A 15907-nucleotide genomic window follows, 5' to 3' on the forward strand; every position below is an offset into this window, starting at 1 on the left:
AATAAATGTCATGAGGATGAAAAGTACAGCACGAGGAATACAGTCAATAATATAATAATGATGTATGGTGACAGATAGTAATTACACTTAATCATGGTGAATATTGTATAATGTATAGAATTGTCAAATCACTGTTGTATACCTGAAAATTAACACATATGTCAACTATACTTCGGTAATAAAAATTTTTAATTCAGTTCGTCAGTCATGCTAGCCATGTTTCAAGTGCTCAATAATTGTATACAGATACAGGGTATTTTTATTGTTGTCTTAGCAATAATTTGGTCAGATGATTGGGATATAATCTCATATTTTAAAAATCCAAACATGTCCCTTAAAAATGTGTTTTTATTATGAAATAAAACATAGATATGGAAACCCACTTAAATCAAATACATGGTTTATTGAATTATTACAATGCTGATAACACCCAGGTAGGAAATAGATCTTTGTCAGTCATCTTTGAAACTCTTCCATGTGTCCTGTGTCTATCACAACCTTCTCTCTTATGTAATCATTACCCCAATTTTCATAGTAATCCCTTACATTTTTCTTTTTATTATTTACAGAGTTAATTAGCTTCCTTAGACATTATAGTTCGGTTTTAACCAAAATAAAAACATTGTTATTGCGATACAATTTCCATGCCATTAAATTAGCTCATTTAAAGTATATAATTTAGTGGTTTTAGTATAGTTACAGAATTTTACAACATCACTACAATCTAGGTTTAGAACATTTTCATCATACCTGTTGGCAGTCACTCCCCATCCCTATTTTTCCAATCACCCCAGCCTTGGCAATCATTAATCTACTTTCTGTGTATACATTTGCTTATTCTGATTTTTTATGCAAATACTATATGAAGTCTGTTGTGTCAGACTTCTTTCACTTAGGTATAGTGCCTTTGAGATTCATTCATGATGTAGTAAATATTTTAATTCTTTTCATTGCTGAATACTATTTCATTGTATGGATATGTCACATTTTGTTTATCCATTCATCAGACGAAGGGCATTGGGTCATTTCCACTTATTGGCTCTTATGATTAATGCTGGTATGACATTTATGTCCAAGTTTTTGTATGGATGTATGTTTTCATTTCCTGTGAGTACTTACTTAGTTGTGGGACTTGCTGGGTCAAATGGTACTTTGTGTTTTAACTTTTTGAGGAACTACCAAAATGTTTTTCTAATTGGCTGCACCATTTTTCATTCCCACTGGCAATATAGAGGATTCTAATTTCTCCACATCTGAATCAATACTTGTTATTTCTCTTTTTGATTATAGCCATCATATTGGCTATAAAGTGTTGTCTCACTGAATATTAAATTGATTAAAAATGTATTGTGGTTTTCACTTGCATTTCCCCAGTGGTTAATGATGTTGGTCATCTTTTCATGTGTATTAGACATTTGTAAATCTGCATAGAAATGTCTATTCAAACCTTTTGCTTATTATTTGATTTTTAATTAAATAATTGTTTAGTTTTTATTAATGAATTAGAAGAGTTCATTATTACTGGTAACAGTTTCTTTTTAGAAATATGATTTACAGTTATTTACTTCCATTATGTTTTTTCCCCCAATTATCTTGATAGTATATCATTTGCAGCACAAAATATTTTAATTTAGAGATGTCCTAGTTTATTTTTTCTTTTTGTCTCTTGTATTTCTGGTATATATAATAAACCATTGTCTAATCCAAAGTCACAAAGATTTACTACTCTGTTTTCTTCTAGAAGTTTTATTGTTTTAGCATTTACATTGATGTCTGTGATCCATTTTTAGTTAATTTTTGTGTGTGACGTAAGAAAGAAGTCTAGCTTCATGTTTTTGATTGTGGATATCCAGTTGCCCTTGTACCATTTGTTTAAAAAGACTATATTTTTTTTCCATTAAATTGTTTTGGATGATGCCCTATTAAATTAAAATTGACCATAGATGTAAGAATTTATTTCTGGACTCTCAGTTTCTTTCCATTGTTTTACATGTTTATCTGTATACCAGTACCTTACTGTATCAATTAAATTATAAGTATACAGTAAGTTTCCAAATTGGGATATGTGAATCTTCCAACTATCTTTTTTATTTTTTAGGATCGTTTGACTCTTTTGGGTACCTTGCATATCCATGTGAATTTAAAGATAAATTTTTCAATTTTTGCAGAAAAGGCAGCTTGGATTGTAATAAGAATTCTGCTGCATATGTAGACCAAGATGGAAAGTATTGACATCCTAACAATATTAAGTCTTAACAGTGCGTGAACAGGGTGTTTTTCCATTAAAGTTGTCTTTAATTTCTTCTAACAGTATTTTGTAGTTTCCACTGTGCAAGTCTTATGCTATTTTTGTTAAATAAATTCCTAAATATTTTTATCTTCTTGATGTGATTGTAAATGGAATTGTTTTTATAATTTCATTATTTCATTTTTGCGTTGGTCATTGCTGTTGTATAGAGAAAATAATTTTGTATATTATTCTTGTATCCTGCAACCTTGGTGAACATGGTTGGTTATTCTAAAAGCTTTTTTAAAAAAGAGATTCCTTAGGATTTTTCTGTATACAAAATTGTCATTTATGAATAGAGATGATTATAGTTACTCCTTTTCAATCTGGATGCTTTCTTTTGTTTTGTTTTCTCTTGCCTAATTGCATGGGCTAGAACTTGCAGTGAAATGTTAGGCAGAAGTAGTAAGAAATAGGACATAATTCTCTTGTTTCTAATTTTAGGAGGGACACATTCAGTCTTTCATTATTGAGTCTGATGCTAACTGTGAGGTTTTGAGATGTCTTTGTCTGTTTGAGGAAGTTCCTTTCTATTCCTAGTTTGTTGAAAGCTTTTTATGAGGGTGTTGGGTTTTGGCAAATGCTTTTTCTGTGTCTATTGAAATGTAGTTCTAAAAAATTTTGTTAATGTAGTATTGGTTAACTTAGTTAATATAATATGCATTAGGTTTTTTTTGTGTGCATGTGTGTATTGAACCAACTTGGCATTCCTAGTGTAAATCTCACTTGGTCATGGTTTTAATACTTTTTACATATTCCTGGATTTGCATTGCTAGTATTTTGTTGAGGATTTTTGCATCTGTACCCATAAAGAATGTTGGTCTGTAGTTTTCTTATGATGCCTTTGTCTAATTTTGGTATCAGAGTAATACTGGCTTATGGGAGTATTCTCTCCATTTATGTATATATGTGTGTGTATATACTTTTATATATGTGTAAATGTAACTAATGAAGCCCTTGGGTCTGCACTTTTATTTGTTGGAAGTGTTTTAATTACTAACTCAATCTCTTTGTTATAGGTTTATTCAGAGTTTCTATTTTTAATTCAGTCAGTTGTAGTAGTTTGTGTTTTTCTAAGAATTTGTTCTTTTCATCCAGGCACTCAATTGATTGATGTACAGTTGTTCATAGTATTACTTTATAATAACTTTTATTTCTGGAAGGTCAGTGGTAATGTTCTTTTGTTCATTCCTAATTCTGGTAATTTGTGTGTTCCTTCCTTTTTTTTCTTGATTACTCCAGCTAAAGACTTGTCAATTTTGCCAGTATTTTCAAAGAATCAGCTTCTGTTTTCATTGATTTTTTTTCTTGTTTTTCTATTCTGTATTTTATTTGTTTGCACTCTAATCTTTATTGATCCCTTCCTTCTGCTTGCTTTTCTATTTTCTCTTTTTTTTTCTTGGTTCTTAAGATGGAAGTTTAGGTTATTCATTTGAGAACTTTCCTCTTTTTTCATATAAGCATTTAGAGGGATCCCTGGGTGGCGCAGCGGTTTGGCGCCTGCCTTTGGCCCAGGGCGCGATTCTGGAGACCCGGGATCGAATCCCACGTCGGGCTCTCGGTGCATGGAGCCTGCTTCTCCCTCTGCCTGTGTCTCTGCCTCTCTCTCTCTCTCTCTCTCTCTCTCTCTGTGACTATCATAAAATAAAATTTTTTTTTTTAAAAAATAAGCATTTAGAGCTATGGATTTTACTCTAAGCATTGCTTTCTTTAGCTGTACCCCATGAGTTTTGGTATGTTGTTTTGGTTTTCATTCATGTCAGGGAATTTTCTGATTCCCTCTATAAGTTCTTCTTTGACTTATTGGTTATTTACGAGTGTATAGTTTTATTTCCACATATTTGTGAATTTCCAAAATTTCCTTCGATTACTGATTTCTAATTGCATTCTGTCTGGTCACAGAACACTGTGTGATTTTAATCACTTTAAATTATTGAGGCTTGTCCATGGCCTGAATTTGGTCTACCTTAGAGAATGTTTCATGTACACTTGAGAAGAATGTGTATGGTGTTGTTTTTGAGTGAAATGTTGTATAGATGCCTATTAGATCTCATTAGCCTATAATTTGTTCAAATCTTCTATCTCCTTGTGGATTTTCTCCTTGATTGTTCCATCTAATTCAGAAGGGGATATAATGTCTTCCATTATTGGTTTTGAATTGTTTACTCTTTGATTCTTCCATCATTGTTTTAAATTTTATTTTTTCTGATTCTTTATGGTTCCTCTTTGCATAGTTTGTCTTTTTCCTTCCTTCCTTTTACTTTCAGCCTATTCGTATCATTGAACCTAAAATGTTTCTCCTGTAGAGAGACACTGTTGTCCTTGAACAGGGAGTTTGTGGTGCTGACCCCCAGCACAATTGAAGATCCACATATAACTTTTGACTCCCCTAGAAATTACCTACTAATAGCCTACTGTTGACCAGAAGCCTTACCAATAACAACAGTCAATTGACACATATTTTGTGTACATTGTATGTTATTTGGTATGTTACATGTTCCAATAAAGTAAGCTAGAGAAAAGAAAATGTTACTAAGAAAAATCATAAGGAGGGGGGCGGTGCCTGGGTGTCTCAGTCAGTTAAGCATCTGCCTTCAGTTCAGGTCATGATTTCAGGGTCCTGGGATTGAGCCCCAAGGCAGGCTCCCTGCCCAGCAAGGAGTTTGCTCTCCTCCTCCCGATGCCCCTCCCCTGTGCTTATGTGTGCGCATGCTCACTCTCTTCTTTCTTAAATAAATAAAATCTTTAATAAAAAAAAGAAAATCATAAGGAAAAGAAGAGGAAATACATTTACCAGTACTGTATTTCTTGAAAAAAATCATTGGATTTTCAAAAATACAATCTGATAACTCTGCTTTTTGATTGGGCTGTTTAATCTGTTCACATTTAATATTACTGATATTGTTGGATTTACATCTGCTATTTTGCTTTTTGTTTTCTATAGATCTCATGCTTTTTTTGTTCTCTTGAATTCTTTTAAATTTAAGTGAATTCTTTTGAATTAAGTGAATGTCGTCCAGTGTAGTATTTTGAGTCCTTTAATCATTTTTAAATTATGTATCTTGAGTTATTTTCTTAGTATTTGCTCTAGACTTTGCAGTATACATTTTAACGTAGAAGAATCTATTTCTCAGTTTACTTACTTTCAGCAAAATATACTTTTCTCCTGTATAGTTCCATTTTTCTCTCTCCCCACTTTTTGTTATTATTACACATCTTATGTCTATATATTATAGAAACCCAACAATATATTGTTATAATTTTTACTTTATATAATCTCATGCCTTTTATTTTTTTATTAATTAATTAATTAACTCATTTGAGAGAGTGAGAACACATGTACAAGTGAGGGGAGAGGCAGAGGGAGAGGGACAAGCAGACTCTCTGCTGAGCGTAGAGACTGATCTGGGGCTCAGTCCCAGGATCCTGAGATTATGACCTCAGCTGAAGGCAAACTAAACAGATGGAGCCACCTAGGTGCCACTAATCATATGTCTTTTCGATTGTATGCTGAGAGAAGAAAAGAGAGCAAATACATATTTATAGAATTAATTATATTAGCCTTTCTATTTTTCATTCTTTTCTTGTATTCCTTTGGATTTGAGTTCCCATCTGGTGTTATTTCCTTACTCTAGTACAGCTTTCCTCTTACCTGCTTTCTATATGTTGTTATAGCAAATATATAAAATTTTTGGATGTTATTAGTCCAACAGTACATTTGTATGCATATTGTTTTATTGAATTATTCTCTAAATCAGTTATGAAAAGAAAGGGGAATTAACTGAGTTTTCACACAATTAGAAAGCTGGCATAATTTTTAAGTGTGAATTTCTTTTGTTAACAGAGCCAAGAAAGTAACGGCTATCTGGGACACCTGGGTGTCTCAGTGGTTGAACATCTGCCTTTGGCTCAGGGTGTGATCCCAGAGTTCCAGGATCGAATCCCACATCAGACTCTCTGAATGGAATCTCCTTCTCCCTCTGCTTGTGTCTGCCTCTCTCTCTCTCTCTGTCTCTCGTGAATAAATAAAAACAAAATCTTTTTAAAAAAAAAAAGAAGAAAAAGTAACAGCTATCACTTAACTTTGTGTAAACAAAGTAAATTGTAATTAAGATTGAGAGAGATAAGTTTAAAGAACAATCATTTGATCTAAATGAAAAGTCATGCTTTATAGAGTAATATGTAAAACCTCTCCATCTGCTTTTCTTAAATTGGTCTTAGAGCTAGTCATAAGCAGGGGCAGCGACATTGAATATTTCTTCGACTTCCACCCAAGACTGAAGGAGTTAGTTGTCTCTAACTATTCCTGTCTGAGCGCACTTTTTTTCCTGTGAGTGGCTTGGGTGTTGTCTTTGAGAATAAAGTATCAGTTACAGCCCATCCAAAAGGGTTACTGGTCAAAGTCTTTCAGACTTAACTACATGTTAAATTGGTAGCTGGGTTCTCTGCACATGCATCTCATAGTGCTTGACAAGATAATGGCAAAACCTAAAAGTGAAAATCCAGAATTATTACACTGCTACCGTTAAAAAAATAGCACTGAATAAGAAAAATCTAAAAGAAATAATAAATTGAGTGGACACTGTGACAATAGGCATAAATTGGGACTGTCTCAGACAAACTGACACACAAAGACACTTTACCAGAGATGTATTTTTTCAAAAACCTTCTAACTCCAAACTCTGGATTACTGTTGTCCCATCAAAAGACTATGCCCTCAATATGATTCACTTGTTTGTGACTGTTTAGTAATTTCTACAGCATTACGTACGTGGAAAGAATGTGAAGCATTCTTCCTAGTTAGTTTCATTCATTTGGCATTTCTTTTTTGTGGAACATTTTCTATTCATCTTAAAACTTTTATTAAATTTTGTATGCCTTCATTTTTAAACTAAAGACATGTAATAAGTTTCCTGAATTATTCTTCCTTAAATTAGTTCTTTTGTTACCTTAATAAAAATATGTAGTAATTAAAAATGAAGTTTAGGAATGAAAGGAAGGCAGTATCTACATATGTTTGATAAAAATGGATTATTTGAATATGATTATAATAATACTTTACATTCTATTACAGGGTTAGTTAAAAGGATTTACTGTATGTCTTAGGACTATTTACTGGAGCTTTGAGAGATAGGTAAGTGACAAGCATTTTTTGAAGAGATATTTCTGAGACATTGAATAATTTGATCTCATAGATTCCTAACAAAGTTCCTGACAAAGTGACTTACATCTTTTTCTCTTTAGATAAACATTAGTAGAAATACCATGTTTACATGAATCTTAATGTTTCTCTAATATCTGATAAGTCATATTTTCCAGGCAGCTGAGTGTTATTCTCTTTCATATTTATCATGAAGACATCTAATAAGACACACAAGTTTGGCATGTTCCAGAACTGAAAGCACTAAAAAGAAAAAAAAATCAATACATGCAATGTGGTACTTGGATTAGACCTTACAACTGAAAAAAGGTGTTAGTGAAAAATCCAAATAAGCCTGCAGCTTAATTAATGGCAGTATATCAGCATTAATTCCTTAGTCTTGACAAAACCATGATGATGTGAGATGTAACTTCAGGGGAAATTGAGTGAGAGGTATAAAGGAATTCCATAGTATCCTTGCAAACTTTTCTGTAAATCTAAAATTATTCCCAAATAAAAATTCAGTTAAAGCAGAAAAAAAATCCAGCTTTATTTATTTGAAAATTGTAGTTTTGCAGTAGCTTTTCTCTGTAATAATTTGAAAAATTAGAATTATCACTTACCTTTAAAAAATTCAGACCATGAATAGAGGTACGAGGAAATAATGTGACTATAGGTTTCATTTCATAGGAGGCGTGGGATTTTGGGTTTTGGGTATTGGCTTGGTGTTTGTGACTGTCTGCTTATGCCTGGTTACATACTTGCTTTTTGATTCTTTTAAGGTGCATCTATGCCCTTTGGTAGTTTAGTGCAGTACTTTATATTAACATAAGCAGGTTCTAGGTGTACTGCCTTTTTTTCCTTTTTCTTCTCTTTAATGTACTGTTGGAGGCAAAAAAGCGCAGAGATGGGCCTTCATTGTGGGGTTCAGACGCTCTCAATGCAGTGTTGTTCATTTAGACCTATGTGAGATACTAGGTCAAGTACAAGACACAGTTGACCTATTGTTAAGGAGTATGAATAAAGATGAATGTAACTTTTAAATAACCATTTCTGTAATTGAGCTAAAATAATTGATTGCTGTCAGAGAATAGAAACTCTCAGTTTCAAAAATGAACTCTAGCAGTATAACTCTTAAATTTCTATAAATATTAAAAGACTACCAGAATGGAACTCTGTAGTTTGCTGAAACTATTATATAACTTTTCATTAATAAAAGTAAAATAGCCATGCTGGTCTCATAAATGGTTTCCTGCTTCTGTTGCCAACTTTAATGATTTTAGTTAAACTTAAATTTCATAAAGGGAAATAGAAATATATTATACTTAAAGGATATAGACATGTAAAACAACAACAGGCCTGAGTGACTGTTGCAGAATAATTACTAGGCTTAGAGGTTTCTGTTTTGCTTGATGGTATTTATTCAGAATTGGTGTTAATCAATGTCATGTTAATAAAATTGACATCTTTATCTCTTAGTTGTGTAATATAATTTTGCTAAATCTTGGTAGGGAAGTTCAGAAAAATGGAAGAGAGCCTTTTCAGGACAAGTTTATATTCTATTGATAACATAATAGTTCGTACATTAAAAAAAATCTTCTTATATTATTCTTTTTGCTAGGAGAGCACTAAAAATGTTTTTCAGAGACATATTTTATCATTCAGCTGACTGTCTTTTTGTGGTTCTCTAAAGTATAAATGAGAGTAGTTAATATGTATTGAGCACTGTCTATGTACCAGGCACTTTACTTGGAGTGATCCCATTTAACCTTCACAAATACAAAAATAGTTTGGAATTCCCTTTATAGATGGGGTGGGAAAGTAACAGATGTCTCCAGGCCAACACTGAGGCTTTGATGCAGAAAGAACAGGTACCCACGGTATGCAGTACCTACTGTTTGGTTCATAATGTTACCAGCTTCCAGGAAGTCCTTAATCCATGGATATGTGGTAAACTTCAGAGTACTTTAACTCTTCTGGGGAAAAGGATGTCTGACTACACTGGGTGACCTAGACCAGATTTCCCTGGGGTGACTAGCCTGGAGTATAATCTCTTGTTCTGTGTTCCAGCCTTGATCTGGCTCATTGTACAGTTCCCTAACATGTCAGTGGTTCTCTGTCACCTGATTAACTGCTGAACACTCACTCATTGTGTGCTTCATTGATCATAAGCCAAGAACTCTTGGCAGCTCTGGGGAACATGATCTCAGCGTGTCTCCTGGTCAGTGTTGGGCAACTAGAAGTTGTTAGTTGGGGTGAAAATTTGGATTCAGAAGCCAAGACACATGCCAGAGGCCAGAGATCTGGTAATTGAGCAGCTGACACGTGAAATTCAGCTATCCAGACTCAGTAAATAGGATAAGAGTCAGAAATAGAGTAGGCACATGACTTTGAAAGGTGGTTTTTAAAGATTATGATGGGTGGCTATGTACTTTGTGGATAAACACTTGAACAGTGTGGGCTTTAGGGGTCCTGCCCACCTCACAGTCAAATCCACATATAACTTTTGACTCCACTAAAACTTAACTACGAATAGCCTATGGTTGACAGGAGGACTTGCTAATAATGTAAATAGTCAATTAACACATATTTTGTACATTATATGTATTATATACTATATTCTTAAAATAAGTTGGAGAAAAGAAAGTGTTATTAAGAAAATTGTAGGGAAAATACATTTATAATGCAGTACTATACCCAAACAATGATAACAATAACAAAACAATCACACAGTTTATTTTCAAGGGTTAATTGTAATTCCAGTTGTTTTTTTTTTTAAGAAGAAGAATAAGAGTTATTAACTTAGTCATCATAGTGCACATTATACTGTGCAAAAATCTATCTCTCTCTAACTTCTCCCCATCAATTCTAACTATATCTTTCTGTAGCTCTAAATCTTTAGTTCCTCTTACACTTGAAAGCATAAAATGCACATAAAATTATGAAGTCTTCTTTTCTATCTTCTGTTCCTCCTGATCTCTAAAAGTTGGTATTCTCCAGGACTTAGTCTTTGGCAACCTTCTACATTTATCCCTATATGGACTCATCTGACCTCTTGTTTTAAATGTCTCTGTTCTCCCAGGTTTATTCTTTAACCTGTGATCTTTCCTGTGAACCTCAGGGTCATATCTATGGCTGCCTATTCAACATCTATTTGAGAGTCTTAATAAACATTTCAAACTTAAAATGTTTGAAACAGAACTCTAGAACTCTCTTCCCCAAATTTGTTTCTTCCCTCTTTCTTCATCTCACTAAGTGGTCCACATAGTTGCTTAGGCCGAAAACTAGAGGCCATCTTGAGTTTTCTCTTTCCTTCTTAACCAAATTCCAGTCCAATCAGTTAGGTTATATACCCTCCTTTCAACATGTATCCCAAATACTCCTGTATTACCACCCCTCTACTTCTTCCTAATATAATACAACCTGTCATCATCATCATAAGTTACCTAGGTGATAGCAGCAGCCTTGTAACTGGCTCTCCTTATTTCCTCCTTGCACCTCTCCAGTCAGTTCTCCATATGGGGTCAAAAGTGTTTTTTTGTTTTTTTGTTTTTTTGTTTTTTTTTTAACGTTAAACAGTTCCTGTCATTTTCCTTTCCAGAACCCTTGAGTGTCTACCCCTCACACTCAGGATAAAACACTGTCTCACCATGTTCTACCAGCCCCTGCAGACTTTATCTTCTATCATTCTCTGTCTTGCTCACTCTGCTCTAGCCACAGTGGCCTTTTTTGCAATTCCTTAAATTCTCTAAGTCCATTGGAATCAACTAGATCCTTCTTGCTCCCTATTGTACACCCTCATTCCAACCTGTTCAGCTTCCAGCCTGATATTCATGGAGGTAGATTTAGAACAAAGGTACATATCTAAGGCTCTTTAGTGTATGTAGTAAGTGAAGTTACACTAGAAATTTTGCAGCTCTATTATTCTAAGTTTCTGTAATTTGCATTTTTCTTTCTTTCTTTCTTTCTTTCTTTCTTTCTTTCTTTCTTTCTTTCTTTCTTTGTGAGAGAGAGAGTAGATTTGGGGGGAGAGCACAGGGGAGGGAGAAAAATGGGGAAAGACTCTCAAGTGGACTCTGCAGAAGCCAGATACAGGGCTTGATGTCACAACACTGAGATCATGGCCTGAGCCAAAACCAAGAGTTGAATGCTTAACTGACTGAGCCACCCAAGCACCCATCCTGCATTGCTTTCAAGTGGAAGAGGAACTGGAGATTTAGAACTGTAGAAAGACATAGCTAGACTCAGTGGGAGAAGCAACAGAGAGAATTTCTGCTTAGTATAATGAGCACTATAATGAATAAGTTGGCAGCAATTACATCTACATGCAAATAAACTGGCCTCCTTTACTGGACCATGAGTTCTCCAGCCCTAGCAGAGAATGATTGAGGCTGATCAGGTGAGGCCCCAAAGATTTGTGGAGGGAAAATATGCTGGAGTAGAGGATGAGAGAACTGATATTTGCATCTTCCTAACTCAGATTACATAAGTTTAAAAAAATTTTTTTTTCCTGTAGCACTCATTCTCAGAGTCTTCCTCAGATATATTCTCCTGTATTTGTATTGGAAACTTTTACCAATAAAGGGTAAGCACTTCTCGGTGAAGTTTCCAATAGTTGAAGACAAAGAAGAGCTACTTTCCAGGTTGACTCCAGTCGGATTGGCCAGGTCCTCATTTAAGGAAATTACTTTGAGGCATTTCTCTTTCTTCCATTTTTTTAAATTTAAAATTTATTTGATTATTGTTTGCTCTAAAATAAATAACACATATATGCACAAATTCCCTGATGAATTTCAGTTATTAAACAAAAGTTTACTGAGTCGCAGAAGTAAAGAGAATAAATAATATGTAGTAATAGCCTGTTTTGTTTTGTTTCGTTTTGTTTTTTGGAAATAGCCTTTGATCAGAGTTTACTAGAAATGGAAATTTTACCCCATAATTTCTCTTAGAAGCCCTTTGAGAATTAATGATCATGTTTGAATGTTTCCTTGAGGATGAAATAACCATTCCCTTATCTTGAAAGGCAAAAATATGACTTAATAAAGAAGTTTGTTATCAATGATTTTAAGTTAGGCCTGGATAACTCTATTCATGCAAATTCCAGTTTCTTATAACCCCTGGACTATAGAACTTGGAATAATAATATAATAAAGAATAATTTTCAGGGTCTCTGGATACTAAAGTACTGTACTTTATTCCTTTGGTAGCTAGGACTTAAGTAATAGGATGGCACATTGTCCCCAGCCTGACAGCTTCCTGCAGCACCAGAGCAGGAAGCACACCCGGCACAGTGCTTGGCAGGCCAATATGAAATTAGCGCTGTGATGAATATACTGTCCTGGCTAAGGAAGGCCTAAACTCCTTAACATGTTTTCACCTTGCATCTCATCTTGTTTCTCTATCTTTCTTGGGTTTCTGACTTTGCTGCCTCCTTTCCCATTACATCTATTTCTGTCTTTTAGATTTGACTCCTGTTCCTTCTTGGTCCCTATGTTGACTTTACCCAAACAAAACTATTGCTCTGATTCAAAACATACAGTTTGGATTGTCTCCTGTATTGATATTCCTGTCTTGACATGAGCCAGGGATTCTCCTACGTGGAGAGATAGACAGTAGTACCTCCTTGGTTGTAAAGGTAACATGAGCATTGCATATGCATCATGGTTCTTGACCTCTTGCACCTGGGCAATTAAGATTAATTTTTGCATCTGGCCTTAGCAGAAGATTAATATATCCATGTTCCTTTTAAAACTGATAATGAAATAATATAGGAAGAAAGAGAAGATGCAATTTTTAAATGTAATGTACTTTTCTCTGTGAAGCTCATCTATTTAGGACAGATCCTAGAATCAAGGATGAGAAGATAAAGAGACTTTTAAACTACGTACAGATGTTTGAAAATTCAAACCTTAAAATGGTATATCAGGTTCACTTAGAGCCTCTTTATTTACTAATTTCTCCTTTTAATTGCAAGCACATAAATAACACCATATTCTAAGTGCTTTATCTGTTTTAGCTAACTTAATCCTCATAGCAATCCTGTGAGGTATATATTACTATAATCCTCATTTAACAGATGAAGAAACTGTCTCACACAGGTTACATCATTGCCCATAGTACACAACTAGTTTTGTCAGAGCTGGGATTCAAGTTCAAGTGTACAACCACTTGCTATACTGATCTGTGAATTCTGTAACTCATATTTCCAAGAAACCTGATTAACTGGTATCTCACAGCAGGTTAGAAGTTTCAAAAATTTTTTTAAAAGATTTTATTTATTTATTCATGAGAAACACAGAGAGGAGAGAGAGAGAGGCAGAGACACAGGCAGAGGGAGAAGCAGGCTCCATGCAGGGAGCCCGACGTTGAACTTGATCCCGGGTCTTCAGGATCACGCCCTGGGCTGAAGGCGACACTAAAACGCTGAGCCACCTGGACTGCCCAGAAGTTTCAAATTTGAAAGAGAACATAAGGGTAGTTCCATTATAATGTTATCATAGAAAAATAATTATTATAGCAAAATAATTGAAAATAGTACAAAAGTTCAATAATGATAAACTAGAGCATTGCCTTTCAAACTTTAATGTACATATGAATCACCTGGATATCTTATTAAAATGAGATTTTGATGAAGTCTCTGGTGGGGCCCAAGATAATTACATTTCTAACAAGTTCCCAGGTAATGCTGATACTGATCCATGGACCCCACTCTGAGTAGCAGGGAATTTCAGTACCTTCATATTATGTTTGTTAAGAGCAGGTCTGGGACTAAGGAGAGAGAGATGCCTCACTCACCTCTCTTTAGCCCCATTCCTGGCTAAGGATCATGTTTTAAAAGACCATTAAGTGACTCTTAGTTATGCTTATCACGTAATTAGAAGAAAATTCAAAAATGAAATTTGCACTGTTACTCAATTTGTTTTAAAAAAGGTATAAACTGGGTTTATGGCAGCCTAGGCTTGGAGGAAACATTTGCTTCCTGCCACGCACATGTGTCTTCAGCCTTCCCAAAAACATCTCATTTTTTTTTCAATAAATGTATCAACTATTCAGTGGTTTGTGGGGGCCTCAGATTGGGCATCTACCGATACAAACAGTAAAGGACAAATATTTTTAAGAAAAAAGGTAGTGAAATAAATACTTTTTAATGTAATTGTGGTTTGGATGTAGAGAATCCTACTTTTAGTATTTATTGATAATATTACCTTTTCAGCTTAAGTTTTTTTTTTCTTTTAAAAAAATATTTATTCATGAGACACACACACACACACACACACACACACACACACAGAATGAGAGAGGCAGAGACATAGGCAGAGAGAGAAGGCAGGCTCCATGCAGGGAGCCTGATGTGAGACTCAGTCCTGGGACTCCAGGATCACACCCTGAGCCAAAGGCAGGCACTCAACCGCTGAGCCACCCAGGCATCCCTCAGCATAAGTTTCTTGAGAAGCAAAATCTGTGCTTTTTCTGTATTAAGTTCCTGATGTGTGTGTGTGTGTGTGTGTGTGTGTGTGTGTGTGTATGTATAAATAAAATAAGTACCCTTTATGTCGCTGCCCCCTTTTTTAGTGAGATATGCCAAGCAGGTTTTTAAAGGGAGATCAGTTTTCCTTTCAAGCTTTAAAGCTCAGTAATGTGAATCTAGAAGTGAGTATCTTTTGCTATGGAGCAGGGAAGGAAGTAGTAAGGAAGCAAGATAGGAAAGTCTGATACATTTAAATCTCATTCTCTGGGAGAGGAGGGTGTTGGGCACAGAAAGAATTCCTGAAATCTGCATAGGAGTGTTCTTGAGGATCTGACTGAACACCAAACTGTGCATTCAGTTTGAAACACCTAGAAGCTGCTAAGGACAAATTGAAAGAAGTGGAAATTTACCAGGTCTTCATAAGAATGAGCGCTGGAATAAAGGTTCCTCTACACAAGTTATAAAAGAGCTTAAAACCAAGTCTCAAAAGAATCATGTTAATCCACAAGTAATTTAAGTGTCTAGCAGAAGTTTAACACTCTATAAATTAATATAACAAAATCTGGCACTCAGCAACATAACATTCACAGTAAATTGCATCCAGTCAAGCATTACTTGATAAAAAAGCAAGAGAAAAATCTCATGACCAGGAGACAATAAAAATAGACCCTAAAATGACAGAGATGGTATAATTAGCAGACAAGTACATTAAAACAGCTCTTAAAATATGGTCCATATAAATAAACATAATGAGAAATGAGATATAAAATATAAAAAAATAATTGAGTCATCCAGAGATTGAAAAATACAGTTAATGAGGTGGGATTAGTGCACATTAGATCTTTTAGGAGAAGAGGTTAGTGAACTTGAAAACACTGAGAATTCAGTTAAAAGGATAGAGAGAAAAAAGATTGAGAAAGATGAACAGTAACTTGATTCCCTATAGGATAAATCCTGTGAGTCTAACATAAGTGTAAGTGGAGTCTCAGAATTTTCGTAGGGAGGGCAAAAG

The 15907-nt window shown here is 34.6% G+C and overlaps 1 protein-coding gene across 8 annotated transcripts in view; it reads left to right on the forward strand.

Annotated features, from left to right (window-relative positions):
* ZNF438 (zinc finger protein 438) overlaps window positions 1–15907 on the forward strand; it is a 410158-nt gene that overhangs the window by 275051 nt on the left and 119200 nt on the right. Inside the window, exons 3-4 of one of the 8 annotated variants that reach the window (XM_055334537.1) lie at window positions 2169–2271; window positions 7362–7421. The exons of the other annotated variants lie outside the window; for them this stretch is intronic. The gene's annotated coding sequence lies outside the window, so the exon portion shown is untranslated. The remainder of the gene's footprint in view (window positions 1–2168; window positions 2272–7361; window positions 7422–15907) is intronic. 8 annotated transcript variants of the gene reach the window in all.

Source organism: Nyctereutes procyonoides, unplaced genomic scaffold, assembly GCF_905146905.1.
Source record: "Nyctereutes procyonoides isolate TBG_1078 unplaced genomic scaffold, NYPRO_anot_genome, whole genome shotgun sequence".
NCBI classification, from domain to species: domain Eukaryota; kingdom Metazoa; phylum Chordata; class Mammalia; order Carnivora; family Canidae; genus Nyctereutes; species Nyctereutes procyonoides.